Below are 6,781 nucleotides of genomic sequence, written 5' to 3' on the forward strand. Positions count from 1 at the left end.
AATGGTGCTGTAGTGTCTCATTCTGGACATTGATTGTCACCCACATGATACACATTAAAAAAATAACTCATGAAGAAGAAGTCATGACATGCCAACTACATTGGAGCTATGTGCTAACAGCTGAGCTGTAAATATAGTAAATTGAAAACAAAATACAAGACTGATTGTGTATAACACAACAAGGACGAAAGCTGAATGTTTGGTAATGGCCCCGATGGTGACCCCTACCCTTTGGGAATCTCTTCAGGGCATGGCAAGCATGGCAACTGGTAACTTCGGCTTGTAAGTTGCAGTGTTGCGCTTCGCATTGCTTGTATAAGTAAGATTTCATACGTATTGTAACTTTCTTTGCTAAGCACGGGGAAGCCTGCGAATCACTGGGTAGTTGTTATTGAGCATTAATGTGTTGCGGCTGACCATCTAGGAACGATGCGCTTATTAACCGTTTTTTCTATTTTGTAAGTAAGTTGCAGTGCTGGTCTTGTGATTGCTTGCAAATGTAAGATTTTTTTTGTGTATTGTAAGGTTTGTTGTTAAGCATGAGGAAACCTGCGGATGAGGACTGAGTCAGTTGTTATCAAGCACAAGGTGAGTTGCAGCTGACGGCAGCTTTGGACTAGTTAACTTTTTCCTTTTTTTTCTCAATAAAAGAAGTGATCATGTTTCTATTTGCACTTTTATTTCATTGTACAGCACCTTGGTTGACTATGTTTTTTTTAAATGTGATTTATAAACAAAAACTGACTTGACTTGATAGATTAGTGGGTCCTTTTCATTTTTTTTTTTCAAATCTTAACGGAATCACCTTGTAGGCCTGATTAAATCTCCTACGTTGGATCCGGCTTGCAGGCCGTAAATTTGATACCCCTTGTCTCCATAGATAAGCTGGGCGGGTACTCTTGGAAGGTGGTGCTGGGGCAGGGCAGTACGAGGGCCTGCTGTCATCATCATTCCTCTTGCAACTTATGGTTATTTACTCGAGCAAGGCAGTGCTGAAAGCGCAGAGTAAGCAAGGAATTCTTCAGAATGTATTAATGGAGGAAAATAACCCTTTGGGGTGTTTAAGGTGAGAAATTAACATTGTAACATGGTTAAAAGCTTAAAAAATGTGAATTTCCTTGATACATGCCAGTCGAAAAACGTAGAAGAATAGAATACCCCCTTTTTTTTCTTTGCAGATATATACTGTATATTTAGCAGCCTTCTTAAGCCAGATAGATTTATTAATTGAAATACTATTTTTCTCCAGGGCCAGTAGAAGGAACCTCTACTTCCTAAACCAGTCATTTCCAAACTGTGGTCCGGGGGCCATTTGCAGCCTCCCTTTCTTTTTTCAGTGGCCCGCGGCATAAATTCAAAATGACATTTGGCAGGGCCACAAGCCTAGTTGATTAGAAAATAATATATATAAAAATATTAACAATAATACATTGGTTAATCAACTGTAAAATGTTTACTACGTATGCACACAAAATATAAATACAATAAATAATAGTCACAATTTCTATTCTAAACACAGGTGAAAACAGATCATTCAACTTTAAAAGCAACAATTGTTTCATCCAAAATGTTTATGAACAGCTCACATTTTTGATCATTTTCAATCTTTGGGCACTTGTTTTGGTTCTGAATGTGGAGATGGGTTTGGGGTTCTGTGTTGTTTGTCACCCCAAATGCTTGACAATTTTTTAAATATTCACCTCCAACAAAAAGTTATGTAGTTTATGCAATTAACTAGGAAATTAGGTATTTTTTTAATGTATTTGGTATTTCAAATTTTGCTTGATTAAAATAAGGAATCTGATATGAAAGTTTTTTTTACTTATTTATTGTATGGGTCGGTCCAGTTAGTTAATTTGAATATATTTCCATTTACCCAGTGGTACAATGGAGCCATAAACTAAACTTAAAACATATTTTTTTAAAAGTGAGGTAGGCACAAACGGCCAATGTAGAGCCCGGCTCAATAAATCATACGTAATACATTAAGGAGTCGTTGCTTTTGGTTGAAAAAAAAAAGGTGTTATGCTTTTAACACTGATTGAAAAACAAATATAAAAAAAGACAGCTGCTCAGCAAGTCTAGGGATATCTGTGTTTTGTTCCACACCAACACAAGTACAAATAAAGGCTTACTCTCAAATTGCCGCCCTCTTTCAAATAAGCACATTGTACCCTCAGCAGTCGATTAAATAAACGCTGTGCGCTGTACCAAGAAAGAGCCCACACAAGCAAAGGGAAAAAATGTGAACTTGACACGGAAATAAACTTTGGTGTTAGCTAACAAAGAGACAGCTGTCTGTGGTAAATGGATCTATAAAAATCGTAATGCTTGACTAACACTGTCACGTTTCAGGTAGGTATGACCTTGTTGTGATGCACCAAAGCCGATACCAGTATTGATTTTGGTCCTAATACCATAAATCAGTCCTTTATGTAAAAAAAGTTCTGACTCCAACACTATTTTATCAGGCAGTAGAGTAAAAACAATGTTATGGTAACTGAAAGGAAAAATAATGTGAAGTATTTCCAAATGGATGCTGAACCCATGATTTTTGTAATTGATAGGGATCAAAAGCACAATTTAATTAAATATCAATCAGTTCAGGAGATTATTGTTTATTTATGATTGATTGTAACTTCAAAACATCATTGTACATACAGTTTTTATATGAAATACAATTTTCGGCCATAAACATTAAAAAATGAAAAGAATAAATGAGTATGACGTGCCTGTGCAGGTACAAACACTTTGTTACTGTCATTGAATAGATTTTTTTTCAGGCATCTGCATTTTGATAACAATGTTTTACCTCACTACGATTTTTAAAGCGATCTCTGTACTTTCCGAATCTTATTTTGTGAAAATATGCTAAATATATGGAGGATGTGAGAACAAGATAATGGATGGATGCATTGTTTCTCACCTTCTTAATATGAGCACTATTTGAGTCGATAAAAGATGGTTACTATTGTTTTTCTCCATTGTGCCAAGTCATTAAAACGGGCACGTAAAAAAAGTAGTTTTACGTAAAAAGTAGTTTTACGTGCGTGCTCCATATCTAAAGTATACTGTAGTATAATATATTCTTATTGCATGAATAATTACTAGTGTAGTAGTATACACAAATTATTTTTTTACAAAGTGACGCCACTAACGGTAGATTGCCGAGGTGCGGTTCAACGGACGTCAGGCGGTCGAGCAGTGGATCATTCGTACAATGAATGAGAACATTCCTAAATCAAAACTAAAATTATACGCAGCAGAGCACCCGCAGACGAAAAGAGAAAGCACGTTACTTAGTGGTCGCTCACACATTTATTTGCAGTAATTTCACTTGAGGAAGTCTTACTTAAAGACAATCAGCCAGTGGCCCTCTTGAATAGAAAGGGCGTTTGTTCAGCGGGCGACTCAACGGTAATACATTTACACATCCACGAAAGGTAATTAGTACTCACCGACAGTTAATCTGTTCTGCATCTCTCGTCTCTATCCGCAACGGAGCCATGTGCATTATGACGCGTCAACAACAGTATGAAGTGCGCTCATTGTGTCTCAGTGACGTCAGCACTTCTCAACTATAAATGCGCTGGCGTCCTCAAAACTCCACCCAGCGTCCTCTTAAAGGAAACGCGCACACTAAAGGTTTAAGTCCCAAAAAAAGGATCGATTTAGAAACGTTTCACTCTTACGTCACGCATATATCCGGTTTGCAAAATTTCCCATTGCAGCACAAGTAAACATTCCTATGTCATTTGCCCAAGGCAGAGTGATTGATGAAACAGTATTAATGATTTGATTCTGTTGTATGAAAGGCATACATTTGATACACAGGTAAATTTGTTCTGCCAGTGTTCTGCCAGTAACTTCCTGGCATGGCTAGACCGAAGGATACATTATACGCCGGGCAAAAGTACAAGAGCACCTTTCCATATCTTTTGACACTGATAAATTTCTCGTGGCACATCACTGAGGTGTACAGTTCGTCAGTACTGATGAACTGTCCAGATCACCAAATTCAAAAACATTTGAAAAAACGAGCTAAGACCAATGGAACAGTAGATTTCAATAGATCATCACTACTTGTGTCACTTGCTGATGTTGATAAGGATTTGTCACCTCGCCTGGTAAAATCTTCCAAATTTCTGTGAAACTTTAATCTGCCAAATACTTGGGAGCATAGAAATGTAAACACGGTCTAAATAGGTAGCAAGCATACATACAAGTTTCATGATTCAAAAGTTTTATTGTCATATGCATAGTAATACCACACAATAAAATTATTATTCTGTTCACTTCCCCGAGCTGACTACATTCCATAACCGAGCAAATGATAAGGTAGGCAATACAATCAAAGCAAAAAAATAGAGCAATAAGGGCAGTAATGATGAACCACTAATACATGAATAGACTTACATTCTGAGCATATTACGCAGTAGAATGAATGGAAGAAACACCCAAGAATAACTGTTCGGAATGCTATCGTTTTCAGCAATTATTATCACTTGAACAACTTTCATTCTGTCTATAGTTTTAAATCAACTGTTGTTTTCCTTTTTATCAAACAGTGAGAGACTTAAAAAAAAATACAACTCAAAAATAAAAACTTTAAAATCTCAACATTTATAAGAAGTTTTACCTGACATGTTTCGGCATTATCTTTCGCCTTCTTCAGAGTGTCCTGTCTGATAAAAAGAAAAACAACAGTTGATCAACTGTTATTACGCGACAGCGTGTCCTTGTTGTATTGCACACAGCAACATTTTGTCCTCTATGAAAATAGCCGGTATGGATGGGATTTCAATGTTTTCGCTGTGTTTCCGAGTCATGATTTTACTAACTGAAACGCAGACTGTACACAATCTTGCTCAACGCATTTGTTCATTGTACTGGCCTAAAGTAAGAGGCTATGTTTATATAAGTATTTTAGGTGTCCAGATATTCTTTTATATATATATATATATATATATATATATATATATATATATATATATATATATGCATACGTGACTGACGGATAAACTTCTATGACACACAGGAATCGATCCTCCTCCTCCATAAAACAAACACTCCTTGTTTTTCAGTCCAGCTATGTTTGCTTTGACAAACGTCAACACACCTCTTCCCCGAATTTGTCTACTTTACTCATCAAGCTAGTTATCAAGGCCGAGCTAGCAGACGCAATGGCTCACTGGATTGCTACCACCAATGTACGTCTCCAATGGACACATAGGGTAGTAAATGTAAATCCATGTAATGGGGTTGGTTGAAAATCATTTGCAAAGCAAAAGTATTACAAATGAGTCATAACTGAAACCCTTTTAGTCATTTGTGTCACTGCTGTGTTAATATATTTAATACACCTTCCCGCCCAATAAAAGGCATCATAAGACAAATATTCCTAATAAATCAGAATTAAACTCAGAGTCTGAGTAAAAGTAATGTCACTTGCACGGCAAAATCCACAACAGGTATTTGCTCTTTGAATCGACCAAGTTTTCAACAGAGATACAGAGTGACTGGAGGAATCGCAGAAAGGCAGGGGACGTGCTTGAAAATATATTGGTTATTTAATGACTCAAACACCTGTTATGAATTTAGCCTATCAGCTACTTTTTACAGTTGAACATGTGCAAAGTTTAGAGAAGGTCAAATCAAGTTATGTACCATTTCCATCGCATTTATTGTACATTGTTTCAAGCTGTTTTTGGTTCAGTCTGAATTACATAAACTATACATATACATCCAGCATATTACTTTTATACAGTATATTTATTTATTTATACATTTGTTTATTTCTCTCACAAGATCGGCAGTGAAACTAACGTCCCCGTTTTTGGTCTGTGGGAGTAAGCCAGACACAACGCATGCAAAGCTTTCACAGAAAATTCCCAGCAGAGAGCAGACACAGATTCTAATGTGGAACCTTCCCAGGAGAGCTGAACATGGTGCCACTGAACTACAGATCGACTAAATCAATAAAACAAAAAGAAAAAGAAAACTACCAGATGACTCACCTAACTCAGTTGCTCTCGTCTATTTTGTTCATCTTTTCCGCTGAGCTTGCAGCCATAAAAAACATCATATAAAATATATCAAGGCGTGGTTTGGTTTATACTCACATGTATCCTGGGTGTGTGTAAACTCATCAAATGAATATGTAGTACAACAAAAGCATTGCTGCAATCATCCATTTTCCTGGTCCCTTTACAGTGCAGTATTCCAATTTACTTGTTTGAAACATACTGTACTTATACACCTTGAGAAACATGATGTTGGCTCCACATCCTTTTGACTCATCTCACCATTAGAAGTACACCCCAGCCAATCATACAGCAGTGATTTTACGCCAAACAGAAAACATTCTCATATTCTCACATGCTATTAACTATCCAACCGACAGAAATAATGTGATATGCTTTTTATCCAACCTAAGATCCAAGTAAGTTTGAGGAGCACCTTTCTGCTTGGCATGGCGACTCCGACCTTTTATTTGCAAGGTTGACCCCAGGGACCTGAAGCAACGGCTTTTCTTCTTCTCTCTCCCCTTTCGCCACAGCAAATCAATTGCCTCTGTTCAAGCTTGTCTTCTGCATCCTCCTCTCTCATTCCAACTACTGTACCTTCGTGTCCTCGAGACTTCCTGCCTGGCAATTCAAATGTCGGCGTCCTTCTACCTATATATCTCTTCTCCGGACATGTCTGAATGATGTAACATTATAAAAATTATTCTTAATATTTCAGTTATTACTAGGTAATGCATTGATTACTTTTTCTGTCT

General features: G+C 37.0%; 1 protein-coding gene across 4 annotated transcripts in view; it reads right to left on the reverse strand.

The window, feature by feature from the left end:
• Nucleotides 1-3,605, reverse strand: part of errfi1b (ERBB receptor feedback inhibitor 1b) — a 13,701-nt gene extending 10,096 nt beyond the window's left edge. For 2 of the 4 annotated variants that reach the window (XM_088403956.1, XM_088403939.1), the window contains exons 1-2: nucleotides 3,459-3,600; nucleotides 806-992 (exon numbers count right to left, since the gene is read on the reverse strand). The gene's annotated coding sequence lies outside the window, so the exon portion shown is untranslated. Of the gene's footprint in view, nucleotides 1-805; nucleotides 993-3,458 lie in introns of all 4 variants that reach the window. The other 2 variants (XM_088403947.1, XM_088403930.1) reach the window with 1 other exon arrangement.
• Between the last annotated feature and the right edge of the window lie 3,176 nt (nucleotides 3,606-6,781).

The sequence above is a fragment of the Hippichthys cyanospilos genome, chromosome 2 (assembly GCF_059441005.1).
Source record: "Hippichthys cyanospilos isolate Australia breed blue-spotted pipefish chromosome 2, RoL_Hcya_1.0, whole genome shotgun sequence".
Classification (NCBI taxonomy): domain Eukaryota; kingdom Metazoa; phylum Chordata; class Actinopteri; order Syngnathiformes; family Syngnathidae; genus Hippichthys; species Hippichthys cyanospilos.